Source organism: Octopus bimaculoides, chromosome 22, assembly GCF_046866305.1.
Source record: "Octopus bimaculoides isolate indiv1 chromosome 22, ASM4686630v1, whole genome shotgun sequence".
NCBI lineage: Eukaryota > Metazoa > Mollusca > Cephalopoda > Octopoda > Octopodidae > Octopus > Octopus bimaculoides.
Window position 1 is genome coordinate 388,425 of NC_142949.1, and position 21,312 is coordinate 409,736.

The following is a 21,312-nucleotide window of genomic DNA, read 5'->3' on the forward strand; positions in this document are numbered from 1 at the left end:
AAAGTAGATCTGATTTAATATAATCAAAACAAATGTGGAGAAAGTGAAAAAAAAATATTAAAAATGCTGAACAATTAGCAAAAAACACTGACTGATATAGAAACAAAATTGCCAATGGGTGATGGAGCTGACTGGGAATACCCTAAGATAAACTACAAAGGATTTCAATAATGAAGACAACAACAATATCTTTAACTTACAGATGTCCTGTCTCTTCTCTCTACTTTCTCTGCAGCTGGTACAGTTGCCTCAACTCATTTTGGTTAGTCTCACGTCACATCTGCTCAAGCACTTGTGACCCACTCTTCTTGTTTTGTTATTCATAGTGTGTGTGTGTCCCCCATTTATTCCCTTCACTAACCACTCTAACCAGTTCTTCCTTCTGAGAACTTTGCTCGGGTTTTCTTCGAAGCCCTCAAAATGAACATTGGTCGTGTCAGAACCTTGACTAAGGGAAGGACTCTGAAGGCTTTCCATTATTCTGACTACCATAAAAAAACAATTGCAATGTGCACACACACACACACACACACACACACACACATTATAGAGCGATCCATCACCTTTATTGACAGACAAGTCAGATACTCCCCCAACAAATCATGGCCCAGGTTTCTCTAACAACCAGATCAATCTCTCTCTTGGTCTCCAATGCAAGCGGATGTAATGTATTCTTCATTAGTGACAAACAATGGATGGCATGTTTTTGCTGATTTTATTTATTCTGTCTTCCTTATATGGTCATTACCAACAGTGATTGAAACGAACCGCAAAAAAAAAAAAAAAAAATTCATAACATAAATGTGGATGGAATGGAATGAAAACAGTGAGGGTCTGTTGCTGAGTCAGCCATTGATTCATATGGTAAGTAAATACTTATGTACTGACAGGCAGGATCTAGCCAAACCATCCAGTGATGGAATCGTCACCACAGATGAGATTTAATTTTAAGCAAAACGAGACTAGTAGAGTGATCTTGTTTTCTGTGGGGTGGTTATCTCCCCTGTCAGTGAATGAATATGTGCTTCCTTGTGGCTCTCAGGGTTTTTTTAACTCTTATTTCTAGCAATGTAGGTGCTACCCTGCACCATCTCAGTTTCAATTAGTGGCAACTGAATTTTTATTTTTTGGTTTTATATTGTGAATAGCTGCCTTCGTTATCAGACAGACAAACAGACAGATACACACACAACCACTGATTATATGTTTGCATTTGTGTCACCATCAACACCATCATTACTGACATTACTATTATACCCAGACACACATGTACATCATCATCATCATATGAACACAGCATCATCATCACCATTAACATATTCTACACACACTTTCATCATCAACAGCATCACTATTGGCATATTGACACCATTGCATTACATGCACACACCAAATGCAGTCAGTTTTGCAGATATGATACCAAAATGAACCACATGTTACATGAAAGGGAGGCATTTTCAGTTTATCAGATGAAATAGTGGTAGGAGTGGTGGTGGTAGTGGGAGTGGTGGTGTTGGTGGTGGTGGTGGTGGCAGTGGTGGTGGTAGTGGGAGTAGCAGTAATAAGCTCGATAGCGAACAACGACATTACAGTTTAACTCCATCTTTCCGTTGGGTAGATAGGTGTCTCTGTGTGTGGTGGGACAGAGCTAATCGATCAGATCTATATTTCTGTATTGACTTTATTAACGACACAACTGAAGAGAAAGTAGGAAAAGGAAGGAATGAAAATACACCATTCAGAGAGAGAATGTATGAAAGAAAGAGAGAGAGAGAGAGAGAGAGAGAGCATAAGAGTGGGAGAAAGAAAAGAAAGTGAAGAAAATAAGGATAGTGTGTGTGTGTGTGTGTATATATATATATATATATACATACAGAGAGAGAGGGGGAGGAAGAAAGAGAGACAGGGAGTAGTAAAAAACGAATAAGATATACAGGCAGACGATATTATTAGAGAGACATGGAAACAGACCCGAGAGAGAAAGAGAGAGTTAGGTATACACAAATGGATATAAAGATAGACTTGGAAAGAGAGAAGTGAAAATAGATAGAGAGGGGAAGAAGGGAGGGAAGGAGAAATGAGTAGAGAGAGAGCTGTAAATAGAGGTAGGTACACACACATTCAGAGATATGGTGTATGTGAGAGAGAGAGAGAGAGACACACACACACACACACACACACACACACACGTACACACATGCACACACACACACACACGTACACACACACACACACACACACACACAGAGTAGAAGTACAATAGAAGTAAGGAGTGATGAAATTACTTGGAATTTCAAGTTTTAAAGAGAGAGAGATATCAGTAGGACAACAGTGAGCACTTTAATGATGCTGATGCTTGTTTACAAAAAGATGATGAGATGATGCGGCTAATTATACGGGATCTGAAGAAGACCTTGAGACAATCGGCAGAAAGAAAGAAAGAAAGAAAGAATATTCTTCATTTATGAATTTGCAACCAAAAAAGTATAGAAAAAAAAGAAATCTAATTATTGAATAAGGTTGGTCAACTTGTATGCATCTGGCTTACTCTGTGTAATAGATTATTGTTGTCCTTGGGTAGCAACTGTTATTGGCTTCCCTTAGAATATGTATGGAAAATGGCTAATATTTCTTTCAAACTTTGCTTTTGTTACATTTATTTAAATCCCCAAACAATCCCTCTCAACGCATGGCTATGATGCTCCCCCACTACTCCTGTTCATAATTAGAGTTGTACATATTGTCAACCATGTTCAAGTGGTTAAGGTCAAGCATCTGATAAGCAAATCTGTGGTATTGAGCAGAATATTTGCTATAATGATATTTCTGCTTCAGCAACTCAGCAAACTGAATCTGTGTGAAATGTAATGGAAAATAGGTCCAGGTCAAAGTTTGAAGGGAATAGTAGTTATTACCGTTGATTTCTACACAGAATCAAATAAGAAATAACACTTACTGACCTAAGAACAAAAAAAAAAAATGTACACAGTATTATGAAACAATATACAATAGGAATGTAACCATTTAAAAGTTGAGGATACAGAAAGATAAGATAACTGCTTGATACAGTTGGATCGGGTATTTTCTTTGCTCAGAACCAACCAGGGTCAAACCAAGAAGAGAATGTTTGCTTAATATGAAAAAAAGAAAAACACTGTAGCCAAATCTCTCTCAGATTACAGACTACCATCTATAAAATGGTGTGTGTGAGGCACTGAATAATGTAGCCCTAGATGCATAAAAATCCTAGTTCTGTGCCTCTGCAGCCCTCCTCCAAACTCTTCAACCTCAGCGATTCGAAGTTCCAGTCAGTGACAGTTTGGGTGCAATGTTATACGCATGTACTGGACCATTGTGTTTAATCTGAATCACAATCAACACAATGGTTTATCAAAACCTCTTGAAGCAACCAACAAGCTGTTTGATGCTGCTGAATTCCGATTTTAAGAGGATTCAACGCCTGCACAGAATGTCAAACCAACCACTGCTTGGTTTACTAATCCTCACATCAGTGGGCCAAATAATTCACCTGACCTGAACCCTAGAGAAAGTCTATGAGTTAAAAAGGTGAAAGTCAACTAGGGTTCAAGCAATCAGGCTGACGTGAAGGTAATTCTCAAAAGTTCCTGGACTTAATTATGTTTAATAAAAAAACAAAATAACTTATTTACCAAAGTTATAGCATCATCTCTTTCAAAATAGTCACCGAGCACAGCGATACACCAGTCCCAGTATTCCTGTCACTTTTGGAATCTGGCCTGGAAGTCTTTTTCTACAAATGAATCAAAGAGCTTCTCCAATTGCTCTGGATTTGGACAACAGTGTTAAAACGGTGACCTCTGAGCTGCACTTTCATCTTGGGGAAAAGATGGAAGTCCACAGATGCTAAATCAGGTGAAAAGGGTGGGTGTGGAAGTGATACCATGTTGTTTTTGGCAAGAAACTCATCAGTGAGAAAAGCTCAGTGACATTGTTATCAGGAAAAATTCAATTCCTTGCACTCCACAGATCCGGTTGCTTTCACCTAATGTTTTGCCTTCAAACACTTCAAAACATCACAGTAGAACTCTCGATTGATGGTCTGGCCCAGGGAAGGGGGGGGGCAAATTCTTGATGCACAATACTGCGGATGTTGAAAAAAATGATGAACACACTCTTGATTGAGCAGTGGCACTGTCATGCATTCTTCGGTCATGGAGCTTAAGGGGTCTTCCATTGTGACGATTGCTGCTTTGTCTCAGGGTCGCACTCATAGACCCAACTCTTGTCACTGATGATGATCCTCGACATGAAGGATGGGTCCTCAATGGCATGTTCTTTCTGTGGTCAGGCAGGGAGCAAATTTGGCAGAGACATGCCGCTGGTTCAATTCAGATGTTAAGATTGCTTGCATGGTGCTCAGGCATACGACAGACCAACAACATCAGTAAAATCATTGATTGTCCTCCAATGATCCTCATGCCAAAGCTGATAAATTTTCTCCACATTTCCAGGAGTGACACTGTCTTCCAGGAACTTATAGTATGATACCTGTTTCTATCCCTCTGCCATACACTAACCTCTCATCTTCTGGTACAAAGCTATCTCCCTCAATTCTGCTCCCATTCTCAGTTAAGGGATTTTTGTCTTGCAACTTACTTGGTGACCTTGCTAGTGCTGGTGCCATGTAAAAAGCACCCGGTCCACTCAATAAAGTGGTTGGCATTAAGAAGGGCATCCAGCCATAGAGACCATGACAAAGTAAACAGTAGAGCTTGGCACAGTCCTCTGGCTTACCAGCTCCTGTCAAACCATCCAACCCTTGCCAGCATGGAAGGTGGATGTTAAATGATGAGATGATGATGTGTGTGTGTACACACACAAATAATCTTTCCATGCAAAAATCTATCACTCCTAGAATAGATCTCAAAATAGGTTAATTAGTTTAATCTCCCAGAATACAAAGCATTATCTGTTGTTGTTGCTTCTGTGGTTTCTAAATTGTCTTCTCAATAACACACAACAGACTTAGATCAGTTGTTACAAACCAGTAAAGGAACCTTTAACTGGTCACTCAAGTGGCTAGAAATAACAGCCAAATTTCCCTCAAATCACACTCTACAGATTAAAAAAAAAAGCAAGAACAAAAATACCGTGTGACACATTGGATAATGTATTCCAAGATGCACTGTTTGAATAAAATATAAGATAGTCATGGTTGGAATGACTAACCATAAGACTACTCAACTGAGGTTGACCTGGGACTTAACAAATAACTATTACAATATGATATGACTTCAGTGTATTCAACCATTTTCATGATATAGATTGCCCTCATCCTTCTGCTCTCAATTCAATTAACCACCATATTGTCAGAACATGCAATAGTCCTCAGGTCGTAATAGCAAAGGATCTGTCGGCTGCCAACTAGCTGTGTGGTTGACTGCATCTCCATATAACTTGGTTTGGCCAACAGTTACATGATAACATTTCTCACAGTCATTAGACTCAATTGGTTTTCGGAGGCATATTTGAATGTGTGGCATTGTCCCCTAGTGGCAAATGGATTTGCACACAGTTCAATCAGTTCTGACCTGGATTTAAAAAATAACAGTTGCATGAGTGAATGCTGTAGGAAGGTGAAGCAGCAATATCACCAGAATCTAAGTGAAGAGAGAGAGAGAGCAAGGTGAGAGGAGGTGAAGCCCTGACTGCCAAATAAAATCCTAATCTGATTGGATTTCATCTGATCTCAATACTGTTGTAACCTTCACCTGGTTACAGTGACCAGAAGATTAATTAACAATATCGTTAATGATTATATATACATATGTAGGCCAGTTACGCTGTTACTGATAAGGATATTGTGTTGATGATGATGATGATTGTTGCTGGTGGTGATGATGATGATGATGATGGAGTTGATGATGCAGATTATGCTAAGATGATGTTGATGGTTGTAACAAAGCTATGATGACAATGATGATGATGATGACGATGATGATGATTGTAATGATAGTAACAAGGTGCACAGAAAATCACTAATCCAGAGAAAGAAAGAGAGAGTAAGAGGGGAATCGGGGGGGGGGGAGAAAGAGAAAGCAGAATGAGGATTGCAGTGTATTAGAAATAAAAAAAGGGGACAGAAAGAGGGAGGAGGCTACAATTTAACTAATTGAAAAAAACCCACTATTTCTTGTTGGACTGGATTGGATAGACTCTCTCTCTGTAATGATTGTGTTAATGGTGGAAGAATGGAAGAAGAGGAAATATATGCTTAAATACACACACACACACTGAAAGAGGATGAAATGTTAACTAAGCCTCACTGGAATATACTAAAAAAGGGGTCCACACAGGAAAACTGATTAGTCGAAATGGGTTGCATTGTTAAAAGGTTGGAAACCACTCATTTGAGTGGTCAAGCATCCTACAAGACACAACAGCCAAATATCCCTCAGATCACACTCTACCATCTTAAAAAAAAAGGACACATTGAATTAGGCTAGAGCAAAAAAATAGGAGAGTTATGGATAGAATAAGTTTGATCATAAAATAAGTTGGATCAGAGCTGGCTTCAATGAATCAATATCAAAGAATCCAAGAACATGAAAGACAATAACAATCCCAGTTGGTATTTTGGTCTGTTCTTTTTATCTTTCAATCAACACTGATCTCACAATCTGAAGCATTTGCGATATGGAGACAAAGGCAACAGCCAAATACTGGTGGACATTATTACTAGTACTGCTGGATTGCTGAAGACCAGGTTTTTGGATTTACTTTACTGGTAGTTACACATATTGCAGTCTACTCCGTGAGAAGAATTAATAGCCATTACTATATGACTGTCTTGGTTCTATGTATCCCAGGTTTATAACAGGTACAACCATAAAAAAGGGTTGACGAGCAGACAGTAAAATATAGGGAGGAATGGAATAAAGAATGAGGGAGAGAAAGCACAAGTAAGAGAGAAAGAAAGGCAAGAAAACTCTATAATAGAGAGGGAGAGTTGGAGAGTGAATAGGATAGAATAACAGGGTAATAGAGAAAGAGTGAGAGAGAAGAAGGAAATTCATACATGAGAGAGAGAGAGAGAGATGTTGGGAATGAAAAAAAGGAAGATTGTCAGTGAGAGAAAAAGGCAAAGGAAATATAGAGAGAGGAAAAGAAGATGTAATGAAATGAGTTGGGGGAAAAGATTAACAAGAAGGCAAAATGAAACACAAGAAAAAAACTGAAGCAAGGTTTGAAGGAAACCCTTTAAGAATTTCCGAGGCAGACATAAGCCTCGTTACTTTTAACGAGTAGTACACTAGTAAAATAGCAATATGCAAAATAATTTAAATGTGAATAATTTTATAACCTGCACTGATTAGGTTTCGTCAACCAGCAAAACTAGAATTTTTAGAAAATTACAGTCTCAGAATATATAAAGAAAGAGAAAAAAGAAAGAAGAGAAAGCTTTGTGATAAAACTCCAATTTTGGAAAACTTCATTTTTACTCAATAAACTAAAAAGCAAAAGTAAAAATATATAAAAAGGAAAATCAATTTTCAAAAGATATGAGAGTGATAATGGCAGTTTTGGTAAAACAGCTGATATCAAAATATATGAATAATATATGAGGGGGAAAAAGAAGGAGAGACTCATTAAAAATATGTCAGGAATTAACGAGTTAGATTTCAGGTGGATTAGAAAGATAGAGGAGTTAATCTTCTGTTTCTTTTGCTCTGGATTACTAACACCAACAGCTGATGATAGGTTGCTGGGAATGTATTCTGCGTATATGTGTATACATGATCACATACATGTCTGTATAATTATTATTATTATTTATGTTTAACACAGAAACTTTGCTGGAGAACGTAACAAGGTGTCAGCTGTCTGCAGCCAGTGGAATAAGGCAATGCTTTCCCTTCAGATCTCTTGAAGAGTCATGCAGTTCCAAGCAAAAGTATTTTCTTCAAAAGCTCTGTCTTTACCCCAATCTCTTCAATCTCTTCAACCCAAAGCTCCGACAATAACAATATAATAATCACCTTTTTTCAATAACCACAGTCATTGTATTTTACACTTTAGATCATCATATCTCAATTGCTTTTTCTGAGACTTTGTTATGGCCAGGACATTAAATTTTCACAATTAAACAGGTTTTCCCTCTCCACCTGATGTAATACAAAACACTCCAAGACGCAAAGTTATGCACCACTGCCCTAGAACAAAATTGCATTGTAACTAAGATACAAATACACAAGTGCTTTGGTATGTGTGAGAACACAAGACCCACATTACCCATGGAAAAAAATATGGCACAGCTGAAGTGCAATTCAGAATAGAAACAGAGGCAAGATTCTATTTCACAAGAACGCTGAGAAATAAAGAACCAGGTGCATGGTGTGGATAAGGGCACAATAATGGTGAAGTACCAGTATCCACCATTTTTGATTTGTTCTGAGGCAAGTTGTCTCATTTGGTCTTTGACCTTCAGGTATTTTAACATCCAGTGTCACAAAGGAGTCTCTCACCAAACACTATCTCACCATGAATTTGGTGAATGAACAAAATACAAACATTGTGTATGTGCGATCGATAATGTTTACATTACTAATACTGCTTCTAATTTGTTATATATACATACATACACACACATATATTTATATATATATGTGTGTATATGTATATATATATAAGTATGTATATATATGTGTGTATATATATATATGTGTGTATGTATTTATATATATGTGTGTGTGTATATATATATATATATATATATATATATAAGCAAGTATGTATAAAGTCATGTTAATTATATAAGACCATCAAAACAAACCCCAAAAATGAGTCTGAACAAAAGTGAACTGAAAAGAACCCCCCCACCCCCACCCATCTACCCCACAATTAGTCGCCCTCCCACACAGCAGACTTGTATTACAGTTGGAATTATTGATCTGGTGAATAGGGCAGCTAGGCAGCACACACAACAGAATGGTACAAAGTTAGTGGTAACTTGATAACCCTCACAGCAGTTTGGAACAATGTCACCTATAAACTTAACTTCAACACGAATGTTACTAAGAATACAATAACTTTTTACAAGGGTACTACTACTACTACTACTACTACTACTACTATAGTGTTAATTGAAAAAGAAAGCAAACAATGCTGGATCATAGATATAGCATGCCCAACTGACAACAAGGTATGCGATAAGGAAGAAAGAAAAGTCGAAAGATATGACAGGTTAGCTTGGGAGGTTAAGCAGTTGTAGTCGATGAAAAAGGTGGTAGTAGTACCAATAATTGTCGGAGCCCTGGGAACAGTGAGCAACAATCTTGAGAAGTACATGGAACAAATAGGGGCTGCAATAAGGGTGGAACACTTGCAGAAAACAGCACTGCTTGGAATTGTCCGAATATTCCAGATGGTGCTCGAAAAATAAGAGGTGTTACCTTAGTTCACTGGCAGTGAACAGCTGACACCATAGTACATCTCCAGCATTAGAAGTTGTACAACGACAATAAATAATAATAATAATAATGTTTAAAGTGACTGAGCAGAGATTAATTGATGAAGCTAATGCTGTTAGGAGAAGAAAGTGGACGACAGAATTGGAAGCAGAAGAGATCACAAAAGAACTGGGGAAGGACAGACCAGGCAGTGGGGAAGAGAAACAACAACACCAGAGATGCATCTCGAACCAAAGAAGAATCTGAAGGAAAAAATAATAATAGTGCTACCAACGAGGAGGGGACAACTGGCACCGACGAGTGAGGAAGATCAGAAGATTTTAGATGAGTTGCAGGAAGCAATGAGGAAAGAAGTAAAATCTCAAGCCTTCTGCCTTCAGTGGAAAGGATTATTATTATTATTATTATTTGTTTCTTTCATTTTTGTATCTGTTTTCGTTTTGTATCCCCCCCCCCGCCCAAAGATACAGCAAAATGTTTGTTTTCAAAGAGATTAGCACACATTCAGTAAAAACCCTGACCCCTAACCCTAACACCACTCCTAACACAAACTTATTTTTACATATTACACTTACAGAAAAGTCTCTGCCCCAACAAGATTATAATTCAGTGTTATATTTATTTATAAATTTACAAGATTATTTTGGGGGTTATTTGCTGATTACATTTGGTTTTATTATTCATTTATCTTCACTTTAAAATTCACCATGGCAACAGCAATTTTGTTTTGCATGCCTCTACTTTACATTTTTGTCTCTTCTTTATTAGCTTCTGCCCCATCCCCATCCCCAGGCATTAGACAATACTATCATCTGGTGGGGCTCAACTACAAAAGTTTTCCTATTGATTTTGTTGACTATTGACCATCAACATATTCCCCATCATTCCAAAAATATTTTCTCACTTGTTATTGCACCATTACAACAGGAATATACATATATATATATATGTACATGTATATACACATACACACATATATATATACACATATATATACCACCATCTATACATCTCTCTCTTCCTCGACTCAACCATCCCATTTATATTCTGATCCTCGTTCCTTGTGAGTATGCCCAGCATTTTGCCACCATCTCTATCCTGCCACCTCCCACTCTCTCTCCTTTTCTTGCACTTCCCTCAGGTTGGGTAACCATGTGTGTCTTAATAAAGGAAGTAAATATCGGAAAACGTTGTTCCCAATATGCCACGGTTGAAAATAAGACAGAGGCTTATGACTTGAATGTTTTTGATCATTTGTCGATTTAATTCCAGTTGAATTGACATTTTAAGCACCAACAAAAAGGAAGGCTGCATTAGGTAACATATACTCTATCACAGGAATAAAAAGACAAATTGATCAGAGCTGACATACTTTTAATGATTGGAAAATCATTTTGTAATAAAACTGAATATAATCCAATATTCTTCTTCAACAGCAAGACTAGATATGTTTGAAGATGTTAATGTGTTATAAACATTAAAAACGTTTTCACGTATGAGAATCATTTATGTTAATATAAAACATATATAAAGAGAGAGACAGAAACAGAGAGTATTTCATGTGAAGTTATTTGATGTCAAACTTAATCTGAGTGAAAGATGTCTAATTTTATATCTATTTTGGTAGATTGGTAAGGCATAAACTGCTCTACCAATTATGTCATTTGCAGTGGTTGCTGTTGTGTAGGTGTGGGTAAAGTGCTGTAGTGAAATAATTATGGTAGAGTTATACAGTCAAACTGATATGCTTTTGATCTTGTTTGTCTTAAGAACACAGCATGCATATATTGTCATTTTGGGATTGATCTTTCAGATTGGAATATGATAGCTGTGTGTAGTTGAATACCTTTTACAATGCAGTGTATTTTGGAACGGCCTAAATGCTGGAATTGGTTAGCACAGCAGGAGAAGTATAATTTAACTGAATATATCAAATGTGAGTAGAATCGTTAACACAGGTAAGCTAGCAGAAAAGATTATTTTTCACAGCTATTTTAATGCATGGGTGTTTTATAGTATTCAAGGTCTCGGAGAGAGATAGAGAGAGACAAGTAAAAAAGCAGAATTGTGTTGTAATGATGTGTGTCATTGCTTAATTGATGTTAACTTGATGTTTGTGGTTGGCATAAATTGAGTTGAGCATAAATCTATACATGAAGCTAGTATTTATTTGGGTTTTGTATTTATGACAACAAATAGACACTTCCAACTGGACAAGTACCAGCCTTACACCAAAATACAAAACAATAATTGTTGCAGAATTTGGCCTCTTGTTTGTGCATTACAAATCTATCAACAAGTCTTCTCTCTCCCTCTTTCTCTCTCTCACACACACACACAAGCTACAAGAATCCACAGTCAAAATCTCAGCTTAAAAGGAAAGGACACATTGCATGATAATGTAGTCCCAGATAAGTCTGAAAACCAAATGAAAGGTAGAATAAACAAGACATTGATTTGGGAACATTTCATTTCAAAGGTTGGTGTTTCTTCAGATCGCATGATCAACAAACATAGATTGATTGTTAGATAGATTGACTAGGATAGTGGACTGAGATACATAGATTTTGACAGACAGTCAAGCAGAGAGACAGAGAGGCTGATTGAAAGCTGGTTAGATAGATTGATATACAGATATATTGATTGGTAGGTAAACTGACAAACAGACATAGATCTCTTTATATTTTATGAATCTCTAATGGCAGGACTTTCTTGCCACTTCATATGAAATGATTGATGGAAGCAATATTGACTTGAACAAAGCAAGATGATTGACTATTAATAACCAAATTAGTAATAATGAATAAACATTGTTAGTACTTTATGGGAACTGTGACTGCACAGTAGGAAAAACAAAAGATACAATAACTATACACTCTGTTTTATGAGCTAAAGCCCAGGTCAACCTCGATTAATCAAGCAAAATGGTGATCAAAGATGTTCTTGTGAAGACTGTCTCATCTTTATTTTTTCATTAAGTGCATTCAGAACTACTTCTGAAAATTATTTTTCTTTTATCACTCAGAAAAGGAAGGACAGTATCATTACCAATCTCAAGGCATCTGTAATAGGTGGGAGGACAAAATGGAGTTACTCTCAGATCAAAGATTATCCTTAGATTGAAGACCTGGCCACAATAACATGCAACAGAAAGAATAGAATCTACTAAAAGCATCCAAAGACAAGGGGGTGGTGTGAAATCAGGTGACCAATTATCCAGTGTACACCCATCATTACATTATCCATATCACTGCAATTTTTGAGACACCAGGTTGTGACTTGGGACAGATTTGGCTGCTATTTAGCAGATAGTGTGGTCACATACAGGCCTCCTTGTGTATGAGGCGGTTAGTTGGGACTGCAAGTCCATAACTACAGGTCTCGTTCAGACTCAACAGACTTGCCTCCTTCCTTTACCGTAAAGATATATTTAAAAAAAACACTCATGCTTATGAATAGCAAAACACACACACACACACCAAAGACTAAGTCTACTTTGGTATGATTTGAATTCAGAACAAATGAATGATAGTAAATACTGAACATAGTGAAACATTTTTGTCACGTTTAACAAGATATTCTATGCCATTTTAATCCTGAGCAATGCCGGGTATCTCTGCTAGTTTTAAATATAATAATAAAAGAATGTTATATGACCAAAAGACATGACCCTGGTTTATGGCCAAAAATTATTAAGGACTGAACACAACCCCTCCACATCCACACCCCAATGGGAAGGAAAGAGTGAAATGCCACATCAGTGTTTGGATAGAATGATGGTCAGAGGGTGAAGGAGATGGTCAGTGTTTGGGAGGGATGGAGTGAAGGAGCCAATAAAATAAATCTCAGTAAATTTACTTCTGACTCACCTGCTAATTACCTATGGGCTTTGTCTACACTATGGAGGGGGTAAGTATAGCTGGAGTGGGAGGAAGTGTGATGCAGCCCCTCTCCCTTCTTGAAAAAATGGGTTCGTATCATCATGTATGTTGGCGACCATGTATTAGTTGAGTAGTTCAGTCCATTGCTACAACCTACCACCACGCTCCACTCCATCAAAACAAAAGCAAGTAAATCCATCCTTTCAGATACTACCCTCTCACAACCACCATTGTCTCTCTGATACTCCAACCCCTCCACCTACCACAATTTCAAAAGTGAGGGGGAAAGGGATGAGCAAGAGAAGAGAATTAGCTAAGGGGTCAGACTTACTCCTGTAAATGGTAGCAAGGGAATGTAAACTTTTTTTCTAGTTGATTGCTACACATTTACAGGTGTCATTCCTTTTATCCATTCTTCACACATCCTCCCCTACTCCACACCCGCTAATAACCCTGCCCTATTGAAGGGGCAACAGTAACTATCTCAAACAAACACAAATACATTTTACAAAAAAAGAAAGAAAAGAAAAAGAAACCTACAAAAACATGGCTGACTGTGATGGGAGGGAGTTCTGTTATATGCAGAGTGGCAAGTGAATTTTTGCTTAAATAAACAGTTGTTGGCCATCTCCTCTAAATACAAGGTCTTAAGAGTCCCCTTCCCTATCTCCAACTAGGGCCTGGTTATCTCCTTTTCAGAAGCTAAATTTTCCCTGTAGAGGGCAACTAATAAGAATTCTAAATCTAGTTGTAATAGCCTGAGGTCAGTTTAGACCGAGCAGACCTTTGACCTAAAGTATTCTTGTTGTAACTGTCCCATCTTTGATTTTTTTTTTCCAGACAGTACATTCATCGTTTTTAATAGAGTGTGATTTAAGGGAGATTTGGCTATTATTTCTAACAGGGTTGAACAACTATTTATATCCTTGTTGGCTCATATTTACAGCTTCCTTGTTAGCATAGGTGTGTGCATGCAATGAAAGGAGTACGTAGTACCTTGCATATGGGCTCTACATAGGATGCAAAATGACTGCAATGCACTTTTGGTATTAGCTAATGCTTTCAAATAAAATTGTTATTTGATGTTTGTTCCATCTGAATGATGTATGCATTCCATTGTTCATGCAATAAACTGATAATTGGTCCATTGGACTCCTGTAACCAAATATTCGTATGTACATGGAATATGATATCGATAAATAAGTTAACTCAAGAATACAGTTTCAATTCTCATGGGTAGTGTAGGACTTTCTGAGACAGAGTTTTATGGATAGGCACTCTTTTCATGCCAGCCCTGTTACTCGCTTCCAATGACATGTAGGGAAATGATGTGCCTGTTCAAAAAGCTGTGAGAGATACTATGTCTGTAAAAGGCTGGGGTGGTCTCAGAATGCTGGTCACAAGTCTACTTCACCAGGGTAACACTAATGACAACATTAACAACACAAACCAGCAAGAAAGCCCTTGCATGGATGCTTGACTGTCTAGAAACAGCAGCTGAAATACTTTTAAATCACGTTCAACTAACTAAAAAAATACACTAGCCCTAAATGTCTAAAAAAGAAAACAAAATGTCTAAAAAAGAAAACAAAATGTCTAAAAAAGTAAAGATGTAATGTATATAGTTAGAACACATTTCATCATAGATCTATAAAATTAGAATTAACCCAGAATTTATCAAAGAGTAATTTTTCATGCACACATCAAGCCAAAGACATTCATACCACACAATAACACTACATCCAGAAAAACCAGACAATTCCTTTGTTCAAAAACATTACTGACAATCATGAGTAACAGACAGCAATGTCCAGTAATAATCATCAAACAACAATAATAATTATCATTCATCAGTAATAATTGTCATTCATCAGTAATAATTGTCAATCATTAGTAGTTTTGGTCCCATATTTGCTTGCCATGGAATATCAACACTTTTTGAAATTTCTACTCTACAGTACCACCCCTATCTGTCTTACCCCCATTTCACAGCCATGCACCATTGCCACATTCTTACATAAGTGTTCATAAAGATAGTCTTTTGCAACAACATCAATTTACAATTTGTTGTTGTAGTTACATGTAGTAACACATCATACATTGTTAATGTAGCTATTTGCATCAGTGCCAACAATTCAATATAGATTGGCAACTAGAAATATCCACAGAATGTGACATAGGAACACACAGAAGTAAAAGTAGATCTGATAAAAGACAAATAATACAAGGAGATGAAGAAACTTCTATATGGCTGCTAAACTAGGTAGAAAGAGCAAGCAATCCTCCTCAAACAACGCTTTGCTGTTTAAGAAAAGAACATGTTGATAATGCTCTCTATCTAAAAAAGAAAAGATAAGATGGTCATAGCCAGAATCACTTTTATGATAGGTTTGCTTGATCAGAAGCAACTTGGAGCTAAAGAGCACTGAAGAATCTTTAGGCAAATGTATCAATCCCAGTACTTATTTTTTTTATAAGCATCATATTCATTCTATCGGTTTTTTTTGCCAAATCACTAAGTTACAGGGACATAAACACACCAGCACCAGTTGTCAAATGTTGGGGGGTGGGACAAACACTGATATATATATATATATATATATATGATGGGCTTCTTTCAGTTTCCGTCTCCCAGATCTACTCACAAGGCTTTGGTCAACCTGAGGCTATAGTAGAAGACACTCACCCAAGGTGTCACACAGTGGGACTGGACTTAGAACCACGTAGTTGGTTATACATTTTAATTTTCTGGCAGTTGATATGAACAAAAAATTATCATTAATGAATATTGTAATTCCAGTATCAAAAATATCCATTTCTGGGAAGTATTTATTCACTAGCTGCAACAATCACCATTAAAAGAAGCTGGGAAAGGAATAATGTACTTATTTTGTGGGAGTCACAAACACAAAGACAAGCACACACACATTTATGCTATGAATAATATATAAAGACCAAGCAATATTTACATATATATATATATATATATATGTATGTACTAAATAAGCTAACAGAGGTAACAACAGCAGCAATAACAACAGCTGCAAGAATACACACCTCCACCTGTAGTAAATAGTATAAGCAGTGGTTAATTAAATTTTCAAGAAAAGGTAACTCCTGTTCACAGCAAGGAAATGTTATATATCATGCATTATTCTTATTGAGTGATGAACTGTTGCCAGATTTATGGTTGGACACAGTGGAACATTCAGTGAAACCAAATCAGTATATTAAACGTTCGTGTCAGTTTTCATTAAATACAGAAAATCTCTGAAAGCAGTGAGAGGAGAGGCTGGATGAATGGAAAGAGATCAGAGTTGAGGAAAACTGAAAATGGCTGACTTACCAAATGGATTTCAAAACCACTTTGACTTACCTGCAAAAGATAAAAATAGAAATAGAGACAAATAAATTAAGAATGATAAAGATATTTTATTATCCAATTGAGGGACCAGCTACCTGAATCAACAGTACCCTAGTAGATAAAGCAATTAAGGATATGAAGACAGAGAAAGCCCCTCAGCTCCTCAAGAATCACCACTGAGATGCTTAAAATATCTGGTGGTGTGGGTTATGGTCTAGTCACTCATATTGTAAATCAGGTGATTAATGAAGAAGTCATACCCAATGACTGCTGTAGCAGCAGCATAGTCAACTGCTACAAAGGTAAAGGTGATGCCTTAGAAATAATTACAGAGGTATCAAATTGTTGGATCAGGAGATGAGAGTTGCGGAGAGGCCCAACTAATTAGGGAGAGAGTCAGTTTAGATGAGACGCAGTTTGGTTTTGTGCCAGGCAGAAGCACCACTGATGCTATATTTCTGGTAAGGCAGCTGCAGGAGACATACCTAGCCAAAGATAAACATCTGTACCTGGTTTTTGTTGACTTGGAGAAAGCCTTTGACAGGGTCCCCTGATCCCTTATCTGGTGGTCAATGCAGAAACTAGGCATAGACAAGTGGTTGGTGAGAGCCGTATAAGCCTTGTACAGTGACGCTACCAGTCACAATGTTGTTACTCTGGAAGGATGAGTTCTCCAAACCTACTGATTTGTAAAGATGACTGAAGTGCTGGCAGAATGAAACTGTGGCTCACGGGTACAATCTCTGTTTTATGCCAAACATAAATAAACATATATACAATTCTGTTGTTTATATTTTCCAAAATAGTTTTTCAACCTGGCTCAAATCAAATATGGCATAGGGTTGGCCAATTTATCATTCTACTTGTAATTCATCTTCATTGCCAGATATACTTCTCTTCTTTATCTTATTGTTCATTGATTAACGTTGTTTAGCACTAGGTCAACTCTGTTTGAGCAGACCAGTGACCAAAGATGCTCCAACCACAATCATCCTGTCTGTTTGTACATCAGGAACTACATCATTGTCAAATGTAGCCTTCTTCATTTAACAAGGATAGATTTACGATTTGAAAATTTGGCTGCTGATTCTGGCAGGTTGAATGACAACATAGAGACCTCCTTGTTGCAATATGGTATAATACACAAGCACTCTGTCAGGTATGTCCAACTGTTAACCACATACATGAATCATGAACTCAAACTCCATTCGTACTGCCTCCTCCTGCTACCACCACCACAATGTAGCAAATCATGTAAATCTAACTCTGTCCAAGTTTGTCTAACTCACGATAAAAACAGCTTCCAAATCCTATCTGGAAAAGTAATGATTGATGAAAGACAATAATGCAAGACATTTAAATATTGTGATTACTGAATAACATTTAATATCGTGATTGCAGGTTTCCAACAAGGCCAACCATTGCTTCACTACATTTATGGTGGTTAGAGCAGCAAGAGATCACCTGACACACAACAAATATCACCACTTTTTTTTTATATTCAAAAAGCACTGTTTTTTTTCATTTTTTATTTTTTTTATTTTGCCAATGTGTAAAAGATATCACACACACAGGATTTCTCACAAGTTCCTTTTATCACATTCCAGTCATGAGTTAACCCAAATATCTGTCGAAGATATTGCAAAGTGGATCCAACTTAGAACAATGTGATTATGAAGTGAACTTCTCAACCACAAGGCCATCGTCTACACCAACTTGATTCAATGTTAAAAAAAAAAAATAATACCAAGGAAAAACATGCTTGATTACTGCAATATAGATGTAAAGCAAGCTTTCAGAATAATTATTACCAGGAGTCAATGTGACTCAAAAGAATGGCAAGTTGAGAAATTGTTACAATTTCAACTTAAAAATCTCATTAAAATAATTAAAAGAATGTATTTGCAGACAAAGTTTTAGTGAGTAGTTTCAAATAAAACTTGAGACATTAAGAGTAATTACACATAATGGAATTTGTTATTTTGTTTTGTTCGTTATATTTTAATTACTTTATTTTAAAATGATAGTTGTCTAAGTTCAAATAATTATTTTTCTGAAATTTACTATGGAGACAAACAAGCAAAGACATTGTCTTTTGTTCTTTCATTTGTCTTTAACACTTTTTCACCAATTGGAAGCATCATTTTCAGACTTTTAGGCCCTGCATTGTTGAAATGTTGATAAATTTCACAAAAACATATTTCTCCTTGTGATTTAAGCACTTCAAAGAGTTGTTGTTAGAACATCTGATATAGAGGAGAGTGGCTATAAAGCTTTTGTTGTTGTTGCTACTGCTATATACTGTCAGTGAAGGCACATGACTCAGTGGTAAGAGCATCAGGCTCACAATCATGAGGTAGTGAGTTCGATTCCTGGACCAGGCTGTGTTGTGTTCTTGAGCAAGACACTTTATTTCATGCTGCTCCAGTTCACTCAGCTGTAGAAACGAGTTGCAACCTCACTGGTGCCAAGCTATACTGGCCCCTTTTGCCTTTTCCCTCGGACAACATCGGTGGTGTGGAGAGGGGAGGCTGGCATGCATGGGCGATTGCTGGTCCTCCATAAACAACCTTGCCTGGATTTGTATCTTGGAAGGGAACTTTCTAGGTGCAATCCCATGATCATTCGAGACCAAAAGGGTTTTTACCCCTACCTGTTTCCCTATTATATTGTCAGTCAACCTTGCTTTAACATACCTATAATGTGAAATGGTTAGAAATCACCCAAAGAATTCTTCAAACTCAGCCAGTGATATGAAGTTAACTGATTCTGGGCTTAGAACAAACACTTATATGTTCAACACCCTTAGCCTATTCTATGAATATAGCTGAGTATATGGGAAGCTGGAAATCCAATACACCACACATGCTTTGTGGAAGAAAACCCCATGTTTCACAAACTATAACTTATTAGCTGTTGTTCTTTAGCTCCAGGTTAGTCTTGATCCAGTAGACCTATACTCACAATGTTTTCCTTTTAAGAGAGTAGCCTGTTATTTAAAGGTGATTTGGTTACTATTTCTAGAAGACTGAAGGACAGCATAAAAGTTTATTCATTGGCTCATTTAAAAAAAAAAATCTTTAATATATTGTAGAAGGTTGTAATCAAAGAAACCTCTCTCCCCCCCCCCCCCACACACACTTCAGTTTGTTATCCAACCATTTTGATGATATGTCTGAAGTTTTGCAATGATGATGAGGATTGTAGAAGAATGTCCAAGCCAGAGTCAGTTTGGTAAATACAATCTGATTCATGGATTTTGGTCACAAAAAGTAAATCAAACTGTACAATATTTTAGCTATGCATTTGTGATATGTGTTTATCTGAATTAAGATGACAGAGACTGTATAGAATTTAGTAGAGATGAAGAGAAATAGTTGATAGCATGGGAAACAAATGGGTGGTATCTATGCAATCTAGGCTTCATGTTTAATGTCTTGAAAGGGAGCTGCAACATGAGAGCCCTTGTTACATCCTCTAACAGAAATTTGCTGCAAATTATACCAAAATTTTTTTAATACTCTTACAAACAATGATTCTAGATTTCCAAATAACCCACTGTTTGGATAATTTGATAACAACTCTAAATAATGTCATGAAACTAGAGTTTGAGCACTGCTCAAATATATAAGTTAACCAGTCAATAAAAAGGTATAGCCTTGAGCTTATCAAAGAAATTACCATGAAATATTGCAATCAAGTTTGTCCTGTTAGTAGAACTCATACATAAGTACAGGCAATAGAAAACAAAAACTGACCATACTCAAGGCTCACTGCTGAAGTCAGTTGTGTAGTGAAAAGCATATAATAAAAATAAAATTACTGAAACAATTCTTTTTTTATTTTTTTATTATAATAATGATTTATCATATAATTTCTTTATTGACCATAAGATGAGGACAAGGCAAGTTACACAATGTGGGAGAAGATAATAAAAATATCGAAATGGTCCAAAAGAATAATTTTCAAGGATGTCATTTTTTTAAAGTCCTAATAGGGGGAACAGCCACCTAAGGCAAACAAGAGAAGGCCAATACACACTAGGTTCACTCTGTCTTTCTATATCTCCCTTTCTCTCCTAGTTTCCATCTACAGCCTACAGTTGAATATTGAGAGTAAGCTGGGCCATTTCACCAGAACATACATGCTACCCTCATATACCTTTCAGCATTATTGTTACTTCTAATAACATAGATATGGAGCTACAAATAATAATAATAATAATTTCTCATTTAGGTACAAGGCCAGCAATCTTGAGAGGATGAGATAAGTTGATATCACTGACCACAGAACTTGACCAATGCTTTATCTTATTAACTCCAAAGGGTGAAAGGCAAAAATCAACCTTGGCAGAAGTTGAACAGAATGTAAAAAACTGGTACAAATGAGGTCTCAAGACATTTTGTCTGATGCTAGAATGATTTTACCAATCAACTGCCCAAAATTAATAATTATTTGCCACAAGTGCAATAATCAATGAGGAGGTAATACAAGAACAAATTGCAAAAAATAGTCTTGGTTAACACAGCATCAATTATCCCACCTAACAGCAACAACAATAATAACATTCTCTGAAAATATACTTTTGTATTACCACTGGGAGACAAAATAAAGA

General features: G+C 36.7%; 1 protein-coding gene across 2 annotated transcripts in view; it reads right to left on the reverse strand.

The window, feature by feature from the left end:
- LOC106880422 (transmembrane protein 184B) overlaps positions 1-21,312 on the reverse strand; it is an 80,366-nt gene that overhangs the window by 19,922 nt on the left and 39,132 nt on the right. Inside the window, exon 2 of one of the 2 annotated variants that reach the window (XM_014930337.3) lies at positions 16,680-16,709. The exons of the other annotated variant lie outside the window; for it this stretch is intronic. The gene's annotated coding sequence lies outside the window, so the exon portion shown is untranslated. The remainder of the gene's footprint in view (positions 1-16,679; positions 16,710-21,312) is intronic. 2 annotated transcript variants of the gene reach the window in all.